Below are 16,322 nucleotides of genomic sequence, written 5' to 3'. Positions count from 1 at the left end.
TGTTTCTTCAGCCACCTGCCTAACCTGATTGTAGTCACTTAGAGAGAAGTTCCCCACAGAGAAACTGAAGAGCTTTGCTTAAAGTAATCAACAGAGACCTTGGGGTCTGTCGCAGACCTCAGGAGACATTTTAACAACTGTGCCTGGATACCTTTCCCTCTAGCCCTGTTCTCTCTTCCTGACATCCTCTGTAAAACTGGATCTTGATGGACTTCAGTGAAAGAAGCCATGTGGATTCTGAGAAAGAGGTAAACTGAGGCAGACTGGAGCACTAGGGGTAGGAAGATCACCATTTTGTGAGCTGTGTAGCTTAGTAGCACCTAGCTGGCCTGCCTCTTAGAGCTACTAACTTCTTGTGGGAGGCCAAGGTAGAAGAGAAAGAAGCAGAGTTCCAGCAATGATGTTCAATTAAGCTAACCTAGGGTATCACTGGTTCAGTTCAGCCTATCTTCAGGACAAACAAGAAATTGAAAATCCCAAGAGAAGTCATAGCATCGATTAGCTGGCATCCAATCATTGATTGTCTATGTTCAATGCATCATGATACAAAAAAATAAGAAGAAAAAGAATTCACGAAAATAATTTGGAAGGGGTGCCTAGGTGGCTCAGTTAACTGGCTCTTGATCTCAACTCAGGTCTTGATCTCAGGTTGTGAGTTTAAGCCCCACATTGGGTTCCACACTAGGACCACTTGAAAAATATTTTTTTCTAAAAATATCTATATATAAAATTTGGAAGCCCTCTTAGACCTCTAGAATTAAGGTTGATCAATGTTTGGGACACCTGGGTGGCTCAGTGGTTGAGCATCTGCCTTTGGCTCAGGGTGTGATCCTGTGGTCCCAGGATCGAGTTCTGCATCGGGCTTTCTGCATGGGGCCTGCTTCTCCCTCTGCCTACGTCTCTGCCTCTCTCTCTGTGCCTGTCATGAATAAATAAATAAAATCTTCTTAAAAAGGTTGACCAATGTTTTTCTCATACAATGGACAATTTCTCAGACAATGGGACAATTTCTCATTGAAGTGGACAATTTCTCATCATTCCTCTCCTCCCACCCACCCAAGATAGGTGATGTCCTATGCTCGCGCTTCAGAAAGGAATAATATCAGCAAAGCAGAAACCATTCTAGGTGTTCCAAACAAAGGAATTGATTATAAGAGTTTGGGGATAAATGGAAGAACAATTAGAAAGGGGGCGCAGATCCAGATGGCTAACAGACACATGAAAAGATACTTAACATCACTCAACATCAGGGAAATACAAATCAAACCATGATGAGACACCGCCTCACACCTGTCAGAATGGCTAACATTAACAATACAGGAAGCAACCAGACATTGGTGAAGATGAGGACAAAGGGGAAGCCTCTTGCACTCTTGGTAGGAGTGCAAACTGCTGCGGCCACTCTGGACAACAGTATGAAGATTCCTCAAAAAGTAAAAAATAGATCTACCCTACCATCCAGCAATTGCACTACTGGGTATTTACTCAAAGGATAAAAAAAATACAGATTGAAAGGGGTACAGGCACCCTGATGTTTATAGCAGCATTATCTACAGTAGCCAAACTATAGAGAACGCCGAAATGTCCATTAACTGATGAATAAAGAAGATTTATGCTAAGTAAGAAGTATTATGCTATGTGAAATAAGTCAATCAGAGAAAGACAAATACCATATGATCTCACTCATGTGGAATTTAAGAAAGAAAACAGATAAACATAAGGAAAGGGGGGGAGGAAAAAAAGGAGAGAGGGAAACAAGCCATAAGAGACTCTTAATGATAGAGACAAACTGAGGGTTGATGGAGAGAAGTGGGTGGGGGACGGGCTAGATGGGTGATGAAGATTAAGGGTGCTCCATTATGATGAGCACTGGGTGCTGTAAGTAATGAATCACTGAATTCTATTCCAGAAACCAATATTGCACAGTATGTTAACTACCTAAAATTAAAATTAAAAAAAAAAAAGAGGGATTTGATAGGTGGAAAGAAGAAGGATGATAACCAGAGATCAGAATCTCCTAATGCTTTTAGGTTGGATCCATGAGGCTGCATCCACTGTACTGTTGAAGATATGCTACAGCCTCTTCTGGAGTTTTCAAAGAGGGGCCACCTCCTGGAGGGCTACCACTACACAAAGGTGCTGCCTCTGCCTTGGATGCTGAAGTCTGGAATCACCCCATCCTTGCTGCCACTATAACTGCAGGAATTTTCCTCCTTTCCCACCTTCTGGTTTCCAGCAAGCACCTCCCAACAGGAAGCCAGCTGTCAAGAGGAGTATGAGAAATACAGTGTGCAAATTCCTGACCCCAGAAGTACAGGCTACGTACAGATTATGGAAGGGCAGGTGTTTAAACCAAGCTGTCCCAAGTTGACAGCGCCACCCAATGGCCAGCACTGGAAATCAACATGACCCACTCCTTTCTCAAGTAAAAGGAGAGACAAGTGATCTGCACTTAGAGTTCAAGTGTGAGTTAAATCAGGGCTGCTCCACATGTTTGTTTCCAGACTCAGGCTGAAGGAGCAGCAGCTATGTAGGGTATGTTTTTCTATGGTGGGTCATAAGAGTGAAAGAAAGTAAGTAAAAACACACAAGCACATTGAGGTGCTTGTCTGCATCATCTCTGCTAATGCTGCCTTGGCCACCAGCAAGTCACATAGCCAAGCCCAGTATTTCACCATTTCACTGGGTAGTCAGACTGTGCTACAGGATAGAGTAAAATATGAATGCAGCCAAAGTCTAAAGGCAGATAAGCACACCCATGATTTGCTGAAAACAGACTGTGTGCACACAAGGCTCAGTATGGTCCAGCATTTACTTACAGCAAGAAAAGAGAGACAGTGCACAAGAGCCAGCCCTGTGTGATGCATCAGTCCCCCAAAACCAGCGTATCCATCCCACTGCCAGCACACCACTTACCTCATTTCATGCTACAGCAGATGGAACCCAACCCTTCCCAATGGGGTCTAAAATACAGAAATCTGGGGGTGTGCATGAGAACCATTGGCTTGTGTGCTTAAGGAGAATGAAGGAGGACACATCAAGCTGGGAACAGAGAAAGGTATTCCTTCACAAGGCCATAAGCCCAGCACAGACAGGGAGAGTGCTGAATCTCCCAGAAAGGAAATGTTCCAGGCTCAAACCCATTGCTATAAGGCCAACCTGGCATCCAATGGCTGCACGCAGGAGATTGCCTTTCCCGACACCCCAAGTCCTTGGGTGGGGAAATCTACCCCACACATCCAATGCACCACAAGGTCATACAGCAGAAGAATTGTGATTAATAATCCAGTCTACCACAGAAGGCAGAAAAAAAAATCTTATCGTTGACCTCTTTATTCCTACCGTCTAGGACCAGGACAAGCACAGAACAGACATCAAGCAATGATTGTTGAAATTAATAGATTATTAATGGCATGGAGTAATGTGAGACATATATATATATAACAGTAATTGAGAACACGAACTTTAGCATCACAGGACCTGAGTTCAATGTAAAATGGCACAGTGACTTTAAAAAGTTTGGTAGAGATGCCTGGGTGGCTCAGGTCATGATCCCAGTGTCCCAGATCAAGTCCCTCATCGGGCTCCCTGCAGGGAGCCTACTTCTCCCTCTGCCTGTGTCTATGCCTCTGTGTGTGTCTGTCTGTCTGTCTGTCTCTCATGAATAAATGAATAAATTTTTAAAAAATAAAATAAATAAAAAGTTTGGTAGGTTTTTTTGTAAAGTTAAACATAAGTTTGCCATTAAACCCAGCAATTCTACTCCTAGGGATCTACCAAAAAGAACGAAGGCGTGCATCCACAAAAAGATATGCACATGAATGGTCCTGGCAAAATTATTCACAACAGCAAGGAAATGGGAATCATCCAAGTGTCTGTCAACTGGTAAATGGATACAGGAAATGCAGTGTGCCCATAGAGTAGAATACTATTCAGTGTGAAAATGAATGAACTAATGATACTTGCAACAACATAGATGTACCTGTGGATAAATAAAAGAAGCCAGATGAGAAGACCACACATTATATGATTTCATTTATATAAAATGTCCAGAAAAAAGCAAATTCACAGAGACATACAGAAGATTAGTGGGTTGCCTGGAGCTACAGATGGGAATGCAGATTGAATTCAAATGAACACAAGGGATCTTTTGGAGGGCAAATGGAAATTTCTAAAACTGGATCATAGTAACGGTTGCACACATTTTAGAGTTTACTAAAACTCACTGGACTGTACATTAAAATGGATGAATTTTGATAAAATCACAATAAGATCTGGGTTCAAATGCTGGCCCTACCATTTAGTATCCATGTGACCTAGAGGAAGTTTTAGAGTCCTATAACCTCTGTGAGTCTCCATTTCTGTAAAATGGGGACTTAACAGAGGAGCGTTGAGAAATCAGAAAGATAATGAATGTTGTGCCCTCAACATGGGGTCTGACAGGTGTCTAGGGAGCTGTCATGAACTTTCTAGCACCTTCTGCTTTTAGAAAAATCACTTATACTCAAGCCCATCCCAAGTCCAAGGTCCAATGTCGGTTTCTATTTAAGTTGCTGGGTCTCAGATACCCCTGGGAAAATCTCAATATCTGCCTTGTCCCAAATCCCTGGAACGAGAATTATTCAGAATATTTCTGGGCCAGAAAAAAAGTATGTCAACTTCACCTATTTCACTGCTCCAGAAACTGAAGCTCTTCCAGACTGCTATCCTGACATCAAAGAGCCCCTGACCAAATACAGGCATTTCCTCTTTTCTTTTTTATCTCACTTTTTTTTTAAATGGGAAAAAAAAAAAGCATCTTGGCTCAGTGGGTCTGGGCTGCCAGGAGCTGACATACTCTAAGCTAGTTGCAGGAAACATCCCAGCCTTTGCAATGAACCTTTGGGGAAGGAGCAGCCACTGAGAATGTGATTCACTTTGATGACAGCTTCCTGATGAGAGCTCGAACCAGCTGGAGGGTTGGTCAATTTACGACTGCACAGAAGACTCAATAAAAGTCATAAATAATGGGGCACATGGGTGTGAGTGCACCACACGAAGCCAGGAGGTCCCAGATGAAGAACACAAGGCCAGTAACTCTGGTTTGGCTCAAGGTTTATCACGACGCCGTGAAAGGTACAGCCACCGTATGCCAGGGATCTTGTCACCCAATGGAAACAGATTGTGCCTAAGGACTAGGGGAGCCATTTCTCAGATTCCTTGGGCCATGGATCTGTGGGCAGCAGAGGTAAGGAAAAGCTGCCTTCCCCGATAAATTCTGGTGTCGCCAAGCTTGACCCTGGATAAGGACTCTTCTGGGAATGAGCAACTGGATATCTCACCTTCCAGACTGCCTGACTGTCCACCATTCAATCCCCCTCTTGAAACCAAATGCTTTGTGTTCACATACAATACGAAATAGCTTCAGAACAGGCCACCTGTTGTACTTTCACTCACTCATTTAAGGACCCTTACTACTATTATTGCTGATGTCAATAATATTGATTCTGAACTGACTTCCCTCCTGAAATAGTACAAACTTCAAGTCATTGCTATAATGGTGAGGGTTACGTGAGATAGAATTAAAAAGAAAGAAAGAAAGAAACCTCAGCACGGGCCTGGCACATAGTAATCCTCCATAAACTGCAGCTATGGGATTTCTCACTATCTAAACCCTTTTTTTAATTTTTTAAACGCTTTTTTATGAAAAGATTTAAAATGCACACAGCAGTGTTATGGAGCATCTCTCTCATGTGGAGGATATAGGATGTACTAGATATATATATACTAGATATACATACAGACACACACTAGAAAGTATATATATAATGTATACTAGATTCTATATATAACATAGTATATATTATATAAATAGTGTACATATTCTACGTAATGTGCTTCATATGATACAGTATAGTTGAGAGTTTATATACATAATATAGTATATACTATATTATATATATATTTATACTATATTATGTATATACTATATTATATAATATATTATATTATATATATTTATATATATATAAATGCTATGTAGGTATAGCTGCAGTATAGATGCAGATTATATAGATGTAGGTTTTACAAACATATAGCCAGACAGGACACAGTGAGGGGACAGACATGATACACTATACGGTGGTCAGGAAAGTCTTCCCTGATAAAGTCACATTGGAGTAGAGTCTTGAGTAAAGTAAGGGAGTGGGCCATGTGGATATCTCAGGGAAGCGAAGGGCATTCCAGGTAATGGGAACAGCAAGTGCAAAGGCCCTGAGGTGGGATCAGATGCAACATATTTGAGAGTTGAACAGTCACCAATGTGTGGGAGTAGAGTGAGCAAAGTATACCAGGGGAGGAATACCACACAAAGTCAAATGTCAGAAGCCGGGGCCAACAGGGCCTCCCAAGTGAAAGTAAAGAGTTTGGGCTTTATCCTAAATGTGATGGAAAGCCCATTAAGCATTTTGATTGGATTTATTCCCTTTAAAGACCCCTGAGACTACTGTGTGAGGCAAGCTGAAGGAGCAGTGAGAACAGCTGAGAGGCTCCTGTCGTTGTGTAGGTGGATGATGATGTGGCCCTGGACTTGGGCAACAGTGGGGTGGAGCTGGGCCCCGCTTTGGGGGTAGAACAGATGGAACCAGTGGGGCAGCCGAGGGACAGGGTGGCAGGGTGTAGGAGTGGGAGGAAGGGAAAGAGAAGCAAGGCTGACTCCTGGCTCTTTGGCGACTACCCCAGGAAGAAGATGGTGCCATTCACTGAGCAGCAAAGACACAAGAGAAATATTTGGGGTGGGGGGAGTGGGGGGAGGGGCGAGTGGTAAAATGTAAAATATTTGAGTCTGGTTCATACTTTAAACCAAGGTGGTAATTTAAAAAATATAAATAAATAAAAATAAAATAAATCACAGCAGTCATTTACATGTCTGTGTGACCAATAGCATCTCCTATTAATTATGGCTTTCCAGTTAACAAGAAACTTCCATTTTTACCATATTAGACATGGTGTATTACATAGTAAATAGCATTATAGAGTGAATATGGGATGTAGATAAAAGTTGCTTAAATATAGTATATACTACATAGTATATACCATATTATATAAAGCACATATATGATAGATATTATAATAGTGTAGTATCTATATTATATAAATCTATATAATACTAGTATTTATATATTATATTAACAATACATTATGCTGAAGATAGCATATAGTATATTAGAGTGTGTTATATGATGTATTTATATCATATATATGTAATATACATTACATGTAGTATATATTATAGAATATAAACAATATTTAGAATAGATGATATATGTGCAATTCATGTTATATGGTATATATATAGTGCTTACATCTATAGTGTATATTATATACACTATGTTATATATAATATGAAGTATGCTATGGTATATTTTATATACATATAATATGCTAAATATTATAGACCACATAGTATATATTCTATCTACCAAACACTGTGTATATTCTATACAATATGCTACATATAGTGTAGTTGAGACTTTCTTATATATTTACAAATTATTCAGTGCACATAAAATATATAAAATGGTATATATAACATAGTATATTATACACATAGTACATTACATATAGGTTATTCTTTATTGTCTCCTTGGGCCTTAAAAGCCCTCAACCTTCCCCCTAGTTTCCCCACCCTGCCAAATTGGGACAAAACAGGGTCTCAGAGAGGGAAATATCTTCCCCAAAGTCCCAGAGGTGGCAGGACAAGCAGCTGGAGCCGGGTCCATAGAATTCCACTTTCCTTCCACTGCCATGTAAGCTCCAGACCTTTCCATGAGAAAAATTGGGGCAGTACGAAAATCTTGCTCTTTTTTATAGAATGTACACATGCTCCAGAGACTACGATCAGAATTTCTAAGTTGCATCTCATTTAACCCTCCCCACTGAAATCACTCGGGCTATATATTTTGCCGTGGTTATCTCTCCACGGATTAAAAAACTGAGGGTCTGATAGATCAGGGACCTAGCCCAAGGTCACAAGGTTGAGGAGGAATGACCCCCAAGCGCTTCACTCACCACAAGGGGTAACTGGGTAGAAAAATCCAAAAGCCAGTTCCACCTGTTTGGCGGCCGGAGTCCAGGTGTAGCTTCTGCTAGGCCTGTGGAAAGAAATGTGCAATTTTCATGTGACATCTTCCTTCTGAACTCTCTCGTCTGTAGTGAGAGAGACCTCCAATTTGGGCTTCAGCGCATCAATTATGTTGTACAGTTAAACCCTCTTCCTGGAGGGGGTGGGGAAATCACTAAAACTGAGCCTGACGAAGAAATTACTAGCACCCCGTCAGTGAAGATGGAACTGAAGCCCCCAAAGGTAGAAATGACATAAACAGCAGCCTGCATTCCTAAATTGTAGATTTCTCCTATCCCAGTTCTTCAAAAGCTCCAGATGCTTGAAGGAAAAATACCTCTAAGTAGACATTTGTTACTTATTTTCCTCTCGTTGCCTGTGCAAACATCCTCCTAAGCTGCACATTCCTCTTATCTTTTTCCTCTATTCTCCATCACAGCAGTTGCTTGGAGCCCATATTCCTCCATTTTTCAGCTCTCAAAATTGCACAAAGCTTTCCCAAAGCGTGGGTCTGTCAAAACTCATGTATAGTCTGAGATCCTGGCTGGAATGGGAGGAAGATGAGAGGCAAAGGAAGCAGCTGGGAGCAAGAGCCTGAGTCTTGCCCACAGAGGCCAGGAAAATGAGCATTTGCTCGGATGGGTTTAATAGGGTGAAGGTTGCATGAATTTTAAAAACAGTGCAGGTGTTAAGTCACAGTTAAGCAGTTAACTGCTCAGTTAAACATCTGACTCTTGATTTGGGCTCAGGTCATGATCTCAGGGTCATGGGATTGGGCTCCCCACTCAGCGCAGTCTGCTTGAGACTGTCTCCTTGCCTCACCCTCTGTCCCTCCCCCAACTTACACTCTAAATAAATAAATAAATAAATAAATAAAATCTTTTTTTAAAAAATCAGTCCAATGTGTCCTTCTAGAATACCATGTCTCAGAATTGGTTGCAACAGCTCTCCTCCACATATGTGAATAGAAAGCTACCAGCTCCTGCGGGGAAAGGAGGTCAGGAGCCAACATTTATTGAGCACTTACTATGTACCAGGCACACATTTCCCTAATCCCTACAGCAACCCTGAATGAGGAATAGTATCATCTCTTTTGACAGACTGGAGTAATAAGAGACTGTAAGCCCTACAATAGCAGAGATTTTGTCTGTCTACTTTGCCCACATCAGCAGCAGAGTGCCTAGCATGTAGCAGGTGCTCAGTAAACATTTGGTGAAGGTATGAATGAAAGAATGAATGAATGGACCAACACTCAGAGAAATACAGTGCATAGGAATAATGAAGAACACAACGTTGGAGTTCAGAGATCTGAGGGAGGATTAGATGCAATGATGCTGATTAGATCAGATTAGAAAACACTTATAACCCAGTCCTCCATAAAGGGCAGCTATCTTTATTGTGGTGTCATGACGATCAAGTCTACCTTTGAATTAAATGAATGTTTGATGAAGCTGAAGAAGAAACAGGGGGAGGAGGGGAAAGAAAAGAAGATCAGAATGGTCTCAGGAGTATGGTGGGGGAAAGAAAAGGATCCTGGCTTGAAATCTTGTGGAAGATGAGAAAACGTGCTGGTGGTTGCCCTATACATTCTTACTGAATTACATCAGTCTCCGTAAGGGCTGCCACCTATCTTGAACATTCTAGGGACCCAGAATTCAGGCTCTTCTTTTCCCTACTCCAGCCAAGTGGAGTTGGATATGACTTTTATTCCTTCTGCTATCCACTCTAGGAATGATATTTGAAGCTTTGCATTCGGTCTCTAAGGACTTCCCATACATCCAAAAATGTCTGGATTGGATGTTTCTCCAATATGATGGTTCTCAAAGTGTGCTTCCCAAACCAGTGGTATCAACACCACCCAGGAACTCATTAGAAATGTGAATTCTTAGACCACTCTGGACTTCCTGCACAGGAAACTCTGGAGGTGGCGCCCCACCACCCATGTTTCCACGAGCCCTCTGGGTGATTCTGATGCAGGTGCATAGTTTTGAGAACCAGTGCTCGAATGAAAAGCAAACAGGGTAGCCAGACTGTCCTCTCTGTTTAGTGATTGAGAGGTCTCTGATCTTTAAGTGAGAGGGGTAGGGAGAAGTAGGCTCCCAGGACAGCAAGTGTCCTCTCCAGTAAGTGGGAAGAGCCAGAAAATTCTGTTGCTCAGTCAATCCCAAAACACTGAGCATCTACCATGTGCTGGGAGCTGTGCCGAGTGCCGGGAAAACCATGGCCAACAAGACAGAAGATCCCAGCTCTCCAGGATTGAACAATGGGTGTGCCTGCAGTTCACACATATCAAATTGGCAAAGATGGAAAATCTAATGAAACCAAGTGCTGGAGAAACAGGAAGTCTCACGGAAGGCTGGTAAGAGTGCAAATTAGTTTGGTGAAATCTAGGCAAGCTGGAGATGTGCAGACTCTACAACCCATCAGTTTCATTCCTGGGTAAATGCCATAGACCTGGAGAAGCTCCATCAGTTTTCACAAGAAGAAATAAATGTTCAGGACAGAGAGGCTTCTGGCTGGCTCAGTCAGTAGAGCAGGTGACTCTTGATCTCAGGGTCATGAGCTCAAGCCCCACATTGGGTGTGGAGCCTACTTAAAATTTAAGAAGAAGAAGAAGAGGAAGAGGAAGAAGGAGAAGAAAAACAGAAACCACCTGAATGCCCACTTACAGGAAAATGGATAAATAAATCGTGATACAGTTGTACAGCAGAATGCAATCATAACAAATTAACACCAATAGTAGTTGTGAAATAAGGGAATAAGTAGATTAAGGGAATGCAATTTTGATAAATTGAAAAATCATGATAGTGAAAAAAAGGCTAAGTCATGAAATATGCACAGCAGGATTCTATTTAGGGTTTTTAAAAATGCAGCACGACACTATATGTTGATAACAGATAATATATACACAATCAAAGTATAAAAATATGCATGGAGGGGCACCTGGCTGGCTCAGTCAGTGGAACATGCGACTCCTGATCTCAGGTCGAGTTTGGGCTGCACCTTGGGTGTAGAGGTTACTAAAAATAAATAAATGTATAAGCTTTTTTAAAAAATTATAAATGTGCATGGAATAAAAAACACAACTAGAGGACAGAGGGAGAGAAGAAGGGGCACAAGCCTGAGATGGGCCCAGCGGGCTGAGATTATATTTGTTATGTTACATTTCTTTTTTTTCTTTTTTTTTTCTTTGAGAGAGAGACAGCATGCTTGCTGGGGAGGTGGGGCAGACGGAGCGGGAGAGGGAGAGAGAGAATCCCAAGCAGGCTCCATGCCCAGCGCAGAGCCCTACATGAGCCTGTTTCACAACCCTGAGATCATGACGTGAGCTGAAATCAAGAGTCAGATGCTCAACCCACTGAGCCTCCCAGGCACCGCTGTTTTGTTATGATTTTCTTTTTTTTTCTTATGATTTTCAAGCTGAGTGATGTGTAAATGGTTGTTCACTATATCAGTCTATAGTTGTTTCGTGTACCTGAAATATTTCATAATGAGGTTATTTTACATAAGCCACTGCAAGTAATTAATAAGTAATTATAAACGTGGAAAGCACCACACAGGAGGACTATAGGCTGTCACGAGAGGAGACGTAACAAGTCCCTTTGTTGCAACCTTGGCTTCTTCAAAGTCCTACTGTCAGCTGCAACCAGTCATAAGTCATATTTATATTTATAAGTTATATTTCATTTTTGCTTGTCTATATATTCTTTAATTTTGGGACCAAGGAAATAAACCATTTGGATTTCAAGATGTGTAATTGATATTTGGGGGGGGGTTGTTTTGGGGTTTTTTTAAAGATTTTATTTATTTATTCATGAGAGACACCAAGAGAGAGAGGCAGAGACACAGGCAGAAAGAGAAGCAGGCTCCATGCAGGGAGCCCAATTTGGGACTCGATCCTGGGACTCCAGGATCACGCCCTGAGCCAAAAGGCAGGCGCTAAACTGCTGAGCCACCCAGGGATCCCCATCAAGATGGGTAATTGATATTTTTGAAGGACACAGTCAAAATCAGTTTATAAAAGCGTGCATAGGATGTTCCGATGTTCTGCATGTCCAAAATACACTTTTAAGTATAGACACATAAGAAAGTGAGTAGGGAACTCTGGAAACGTGTACATAAAGAAGTCAGCAGCCCTTATTTCTAGTGGGAGTATTAGGAATTGTACTTGTGGGGGCGCCTGGGTGGCTCAGCTGGCTAAGCATCTGCCTTCAGCTCAGGTTCTGGTCTCAGGGTCCTGGGGTTGAGCCCCGCATTGGGCTCCCTGCTCAGCGGGGAGTCTGCTGCCCCCTCTCCCTCTGCCCCTCCCCCCTGCTTGTGCTCTCTTTCTCTTTCTCAAATTAATAAACTCTCTTTAAAAAAAAGAAAGAAACAAGCAAACAAAGAAATTTGTACTTGCTTCTCACAGTGATTCCCAGTGTTTCCATCATCTCATCACCTTCTCCTCTTCCTTCTAGAACAGAAACCCTCCTTCCTGTGGGAAGCCTGTTCCTTGTATTTCCAGGGAGACTTGCCTTGATTCCACCTCCTTGGGCCATTGGCTCACTAACCTGCCCAATCAGACCTTTTACTGTAGCCACAGGATTGGCTCAGGGATGCACATGTGTACACGTCCCACTGATTGCATCCATCCCTGACACTCTACCTTTCTAGTAGCACGATGGGAATTAGTCTGGGGTTAATTGTGTTTTACTTTTAGACCTCTGCTGCCTGGAAAAGGTCTATTGAAGAAATGAATGGTGTGAGAGAGCAAGATGGCATCCTTTCAGTGTTGTGTGAGCCCTGACTGATTCATGCCTGGAACATTCCTGTCATAGGGACTGATATTTTCTCTTGAATCACCTCCACCAGCTTGAGATAGATTCCTGACACAGCCAAACAAGTTCTGACTTTAACACTTCTATTTTGTCCCCCCTCTATTTTCTACATTTCCCATGATAAGCATGCATCACATGTAGAACATGTTTCAAGTTGGGGGAAAAAAAAAGAACAAAAAAGGAAATAGTAGATAAGCATTTATCTGCAGAGGGCGGGCTCAGACTGCACCTGGTCGGCCTCCAGCTCCATGATCCCACAGGTTCCTCTGAGGCCTCCAGGCCTGACTCACTGCTTCTAAAGACTTTCTCCCCCCAGTCACTAGCAAATCCACCTTTCCCAGCACCCCCTATTGGTCCCTGCTTTATAGTGATAATTAATATGAAGTTGGGTGTCTCCTTCCCTGTGGGAGAAAAATTCTTACATGGCATGAAACAGAGCAGAGTGTGGGTGGCTTTAACAGGGAGGTAGAGAAGCTTATGTAAGTGACATTATTATATATGATTATATCACCAGGGTAGAAGAAACTCATTCCTATTTGGGTGTTATACCGACCATTAAGTTTTAGGCTCCTGTGAAATAAAATGATGGAGAAAAGCCATGTTCTCTCTCCCCTCACTCAACCCCAGAATAATATCAACCCTTGCTCAGCCTTACTTGGTCTGGGCACTGTTTTAAGCTTCCATGTACTAAATCCTCATAGTAACCCTATCAGGAAATTCCAGAATTATCCTCCATTTAACAGGTAGACAGAATGAGCTACAGAGAGATGGCACAACTTGCCCAAGATCCCATAGCCAGTAAGTGGGAGAGCCAAGACCCCAGCCCATGCCATTCACATCCCACATCCACATTCTAAACCTCTCGGATAAGCCAACACTGATGCTCCGTAGAAAACCAAACTCAACGAGTCAGATCTCTCCATTTGGTCAAATACACTGTAAATTAGCAACAGGGGAGGAAAAAAACCTAACCCCAACTATTTTTGCTTTCTCTTAATGAAATTGACCTCCGGGCTCTCACAAACCCAGAATATCAGAAATTGTTATAGACAACGTTGTACATAGAAGGCAAAGGTTTCGAACTGGAGGGGCACAGACCAAATTCAGCCTACAGATCTGACTGTTTTGGCTTTAGGTTATTTTTCAAAATGTTTTAAATGGGGGCATGTCCGCGTTGGTTTATCACACTTCCCTACTGCTCCCTAAAGTATTAGACCTGGCCCACTCACTTACAGGGAATCTGAAGTAGCAGCCTCTCTGATCTAGGTCATGCTTGGTAACAAAAGAAAAAGGAAACTTGTTGACTTCAAGAGTGTTTGGGTAATAATAATAATAGCTACAGTGTGTTGAGTGCTAATTCTCCTATAAAATGCTTTTCATGCCTTGTCATATTTGATCATAGCCAGTCTTGTGAGAGGTTAGGGGTATGGTAACCATGAGAGTGCACCTGCTGGACCAGAAATCCATCAGTGATGGAGTAGAGCAGGGAAACTAAGGCAGTCCCAGTCCTAGAAAACACAGGACCCTAGAAAACATTGGACTTCAACCTTTTTCAGGCTCCACCACTCAGTCGCTTCCACCCAGCCTTCTCTCCTTCGCTTGGAGTACAACTTAGGTCACAGTCTGACTTCTCTCACAAAGTGTTTTACCCAATCAAGTCCTTGCACATTGCTTCCCAGAGCCATGTCTGCCTCTTGGAGAACCCAGACTGTCACAGGGCCTTTCCCAAGATCACCCAACTAACAAGTGACAGAGCCAGGATTTGAACCAGGTCCACCCAGTGCAACAAGCCAGAGTTCTTTTTTTTTTTTTTTCATGAGAGACAGAGAGAAAGAGGCAGACACATAGGCAGAGGGAGATGCAGGCGCCATACAGGAGGCCTGAAGTGGGACTCAATCCTGGGACTCCAGGATCACACCCTGAGCCAAAGGCAGGTGCTTAACCACTGAGCCACCCAGGTGTCCCACAAGCCAGAGTTCTGAACCATGACATCAGACCCTTCTTTGCCATGGGCTCTTATTTTCTCAAACTCCTTTGTTCAGAGCTGCCAGAAATCACAATCTGGACCCAAAAGTGAGCAGGGGCAAGAGGGAGAGTTTCAGACCCCAGAGCCAGGCGTGATACTCATGCCTGGATGCCTCACAGTTGCCATGGTGACCAGGAAAGAGTGCTGACTTACCCAGAGCCCAAGGAAGGTAGCACAGGTGACTGGAAAAGGTAGACATGTCTACAGTGCTCTTTCCCCATAGCACTGTGGAAGAGTCAGCCCCTTCCCCAGGGCTGGTGGGAAACAAGTCCATGCAGTACAAGAGAGAGCACTGGACTGAGAGTCTTGGGGTGCACCCAGCCGACCCTACAGAGGTGCATCAGCAAGCAGGGGTTGTAACACAGGCCTCCGTAGCCCATGAAGTATTTTCATGTCTACCATCATCACATTTGATCCTTAGATATAATCATTATATGTGTAAGAACTTTTAACTTTGTTAAAGCATTTGCATGTTTAATTGCACCCTTGCGAACCGAGGTGAAATTCACCTTATTAATCATCACTAAATAAATCCCTGCAGCTACTCCACCCAGCACAGCTTGATTTTACATCAGTTTGGTGGGAGAGTCTTTACAGCCTTAACTGTGGGGTCTTCCTTAACACAATTCTTTGAACTGCTCTGGCCAGACTAAATCTTCCCCAGCAGTCACACATCCTCTCCTTGCTCCTCGAGATCAGCAGCCTGGGAGAGTGACTGCCTCCAGCCTCGAGTGTCCCCGAAGGTCCTCCGCACCAGCCTCAGAGTCTGTGTCCTCACCCAGACCATTCTCAGACACACGCTCCCCATTTGGTGAGAATCCAACCATCTACATTCCTGCACTTTGGTGTCACTTTATTTTATGAATTCTTGTACAAGAGAAAATTTAATCTACCTTCTTTTTTTTTTCTAAATATTTACTCATTTATTCATTAGAGAGAGAGAGAGACAGAAACACAGGCAGAGGGAGAAGCAGGCTCCTCACAGTGAGCCCAATGTGGGACTCGATCCCAGGACCCCAGGGTCACCCCCTGAGCCAAAGGCAGACGCTCAACCACTGGGCCACCCAGGTGCCCCAATAATCTGCCTTCTTGAACCAAGAGACATTTAGGCCCAGGAATTTTTCACAACTTGTCCAAAGAGATGTCCTAACCCACTACCCAGAGTCTTCCCTCCATTCCCTCAACTGCCAAAACAAACATTCTGACACCCAAATCCAATGTTACAATCCTCTGTTCAGAATCTTCTGATGGTGCCCCATGATCTATGCCTGGTCCCAACATTTGTTGTCCCCGGTAGGACACACCTAATAGGTGACATTCACATGAGCGCCTCCCTATCTGGGCGTACAGTGGAGGAGGGGGGCAGTTGTAATGCCGG

The 16,322-nt window shown here is 43.0% G+C and overlaps 1 long non-coding RNA gene across 1 annotated transcript in view; it reads right to left on the bottom strand.

Moving 5' to 3' along the window:
• LOC112923245 (uncharacterized) overlaps positions 1-8,134 on the bottom strand; it is a 154,418-nt gene extending 146,284 nt beyond the window's left edge. Inside the window, exon 1 of the long non-coding RNA XR_003235646.2 lies at positions 8,050-8,134. This is a non-coding gene — a long non-coding RNA (uncharacterized lncRNA). The remainder of the gene's footprint in view (positions 1-8,049) is intronic.
• Positions 8,135-16,322: the final 8,188 nt, after the last annotated feature.

Source organism: Vulpes vulpes, chromosome 3 (genome assembly GCF_048418805.1).
Source record: "Vulpes vulpes isolate BD-2025 chromosome 3, VulVul3, whole genome shotgun sequence".
Classification (NCBI taxonomy): Eukaryota; Metazoa; Chordata; class Mammalia; order Carnivora; family Canidae; genus Vulpes; species Vulpes vulpes.
Note: the sequence above shows the minus strand (reverse complement) of the source record. Positions and strands in the feature narration are given on the sequence as shown.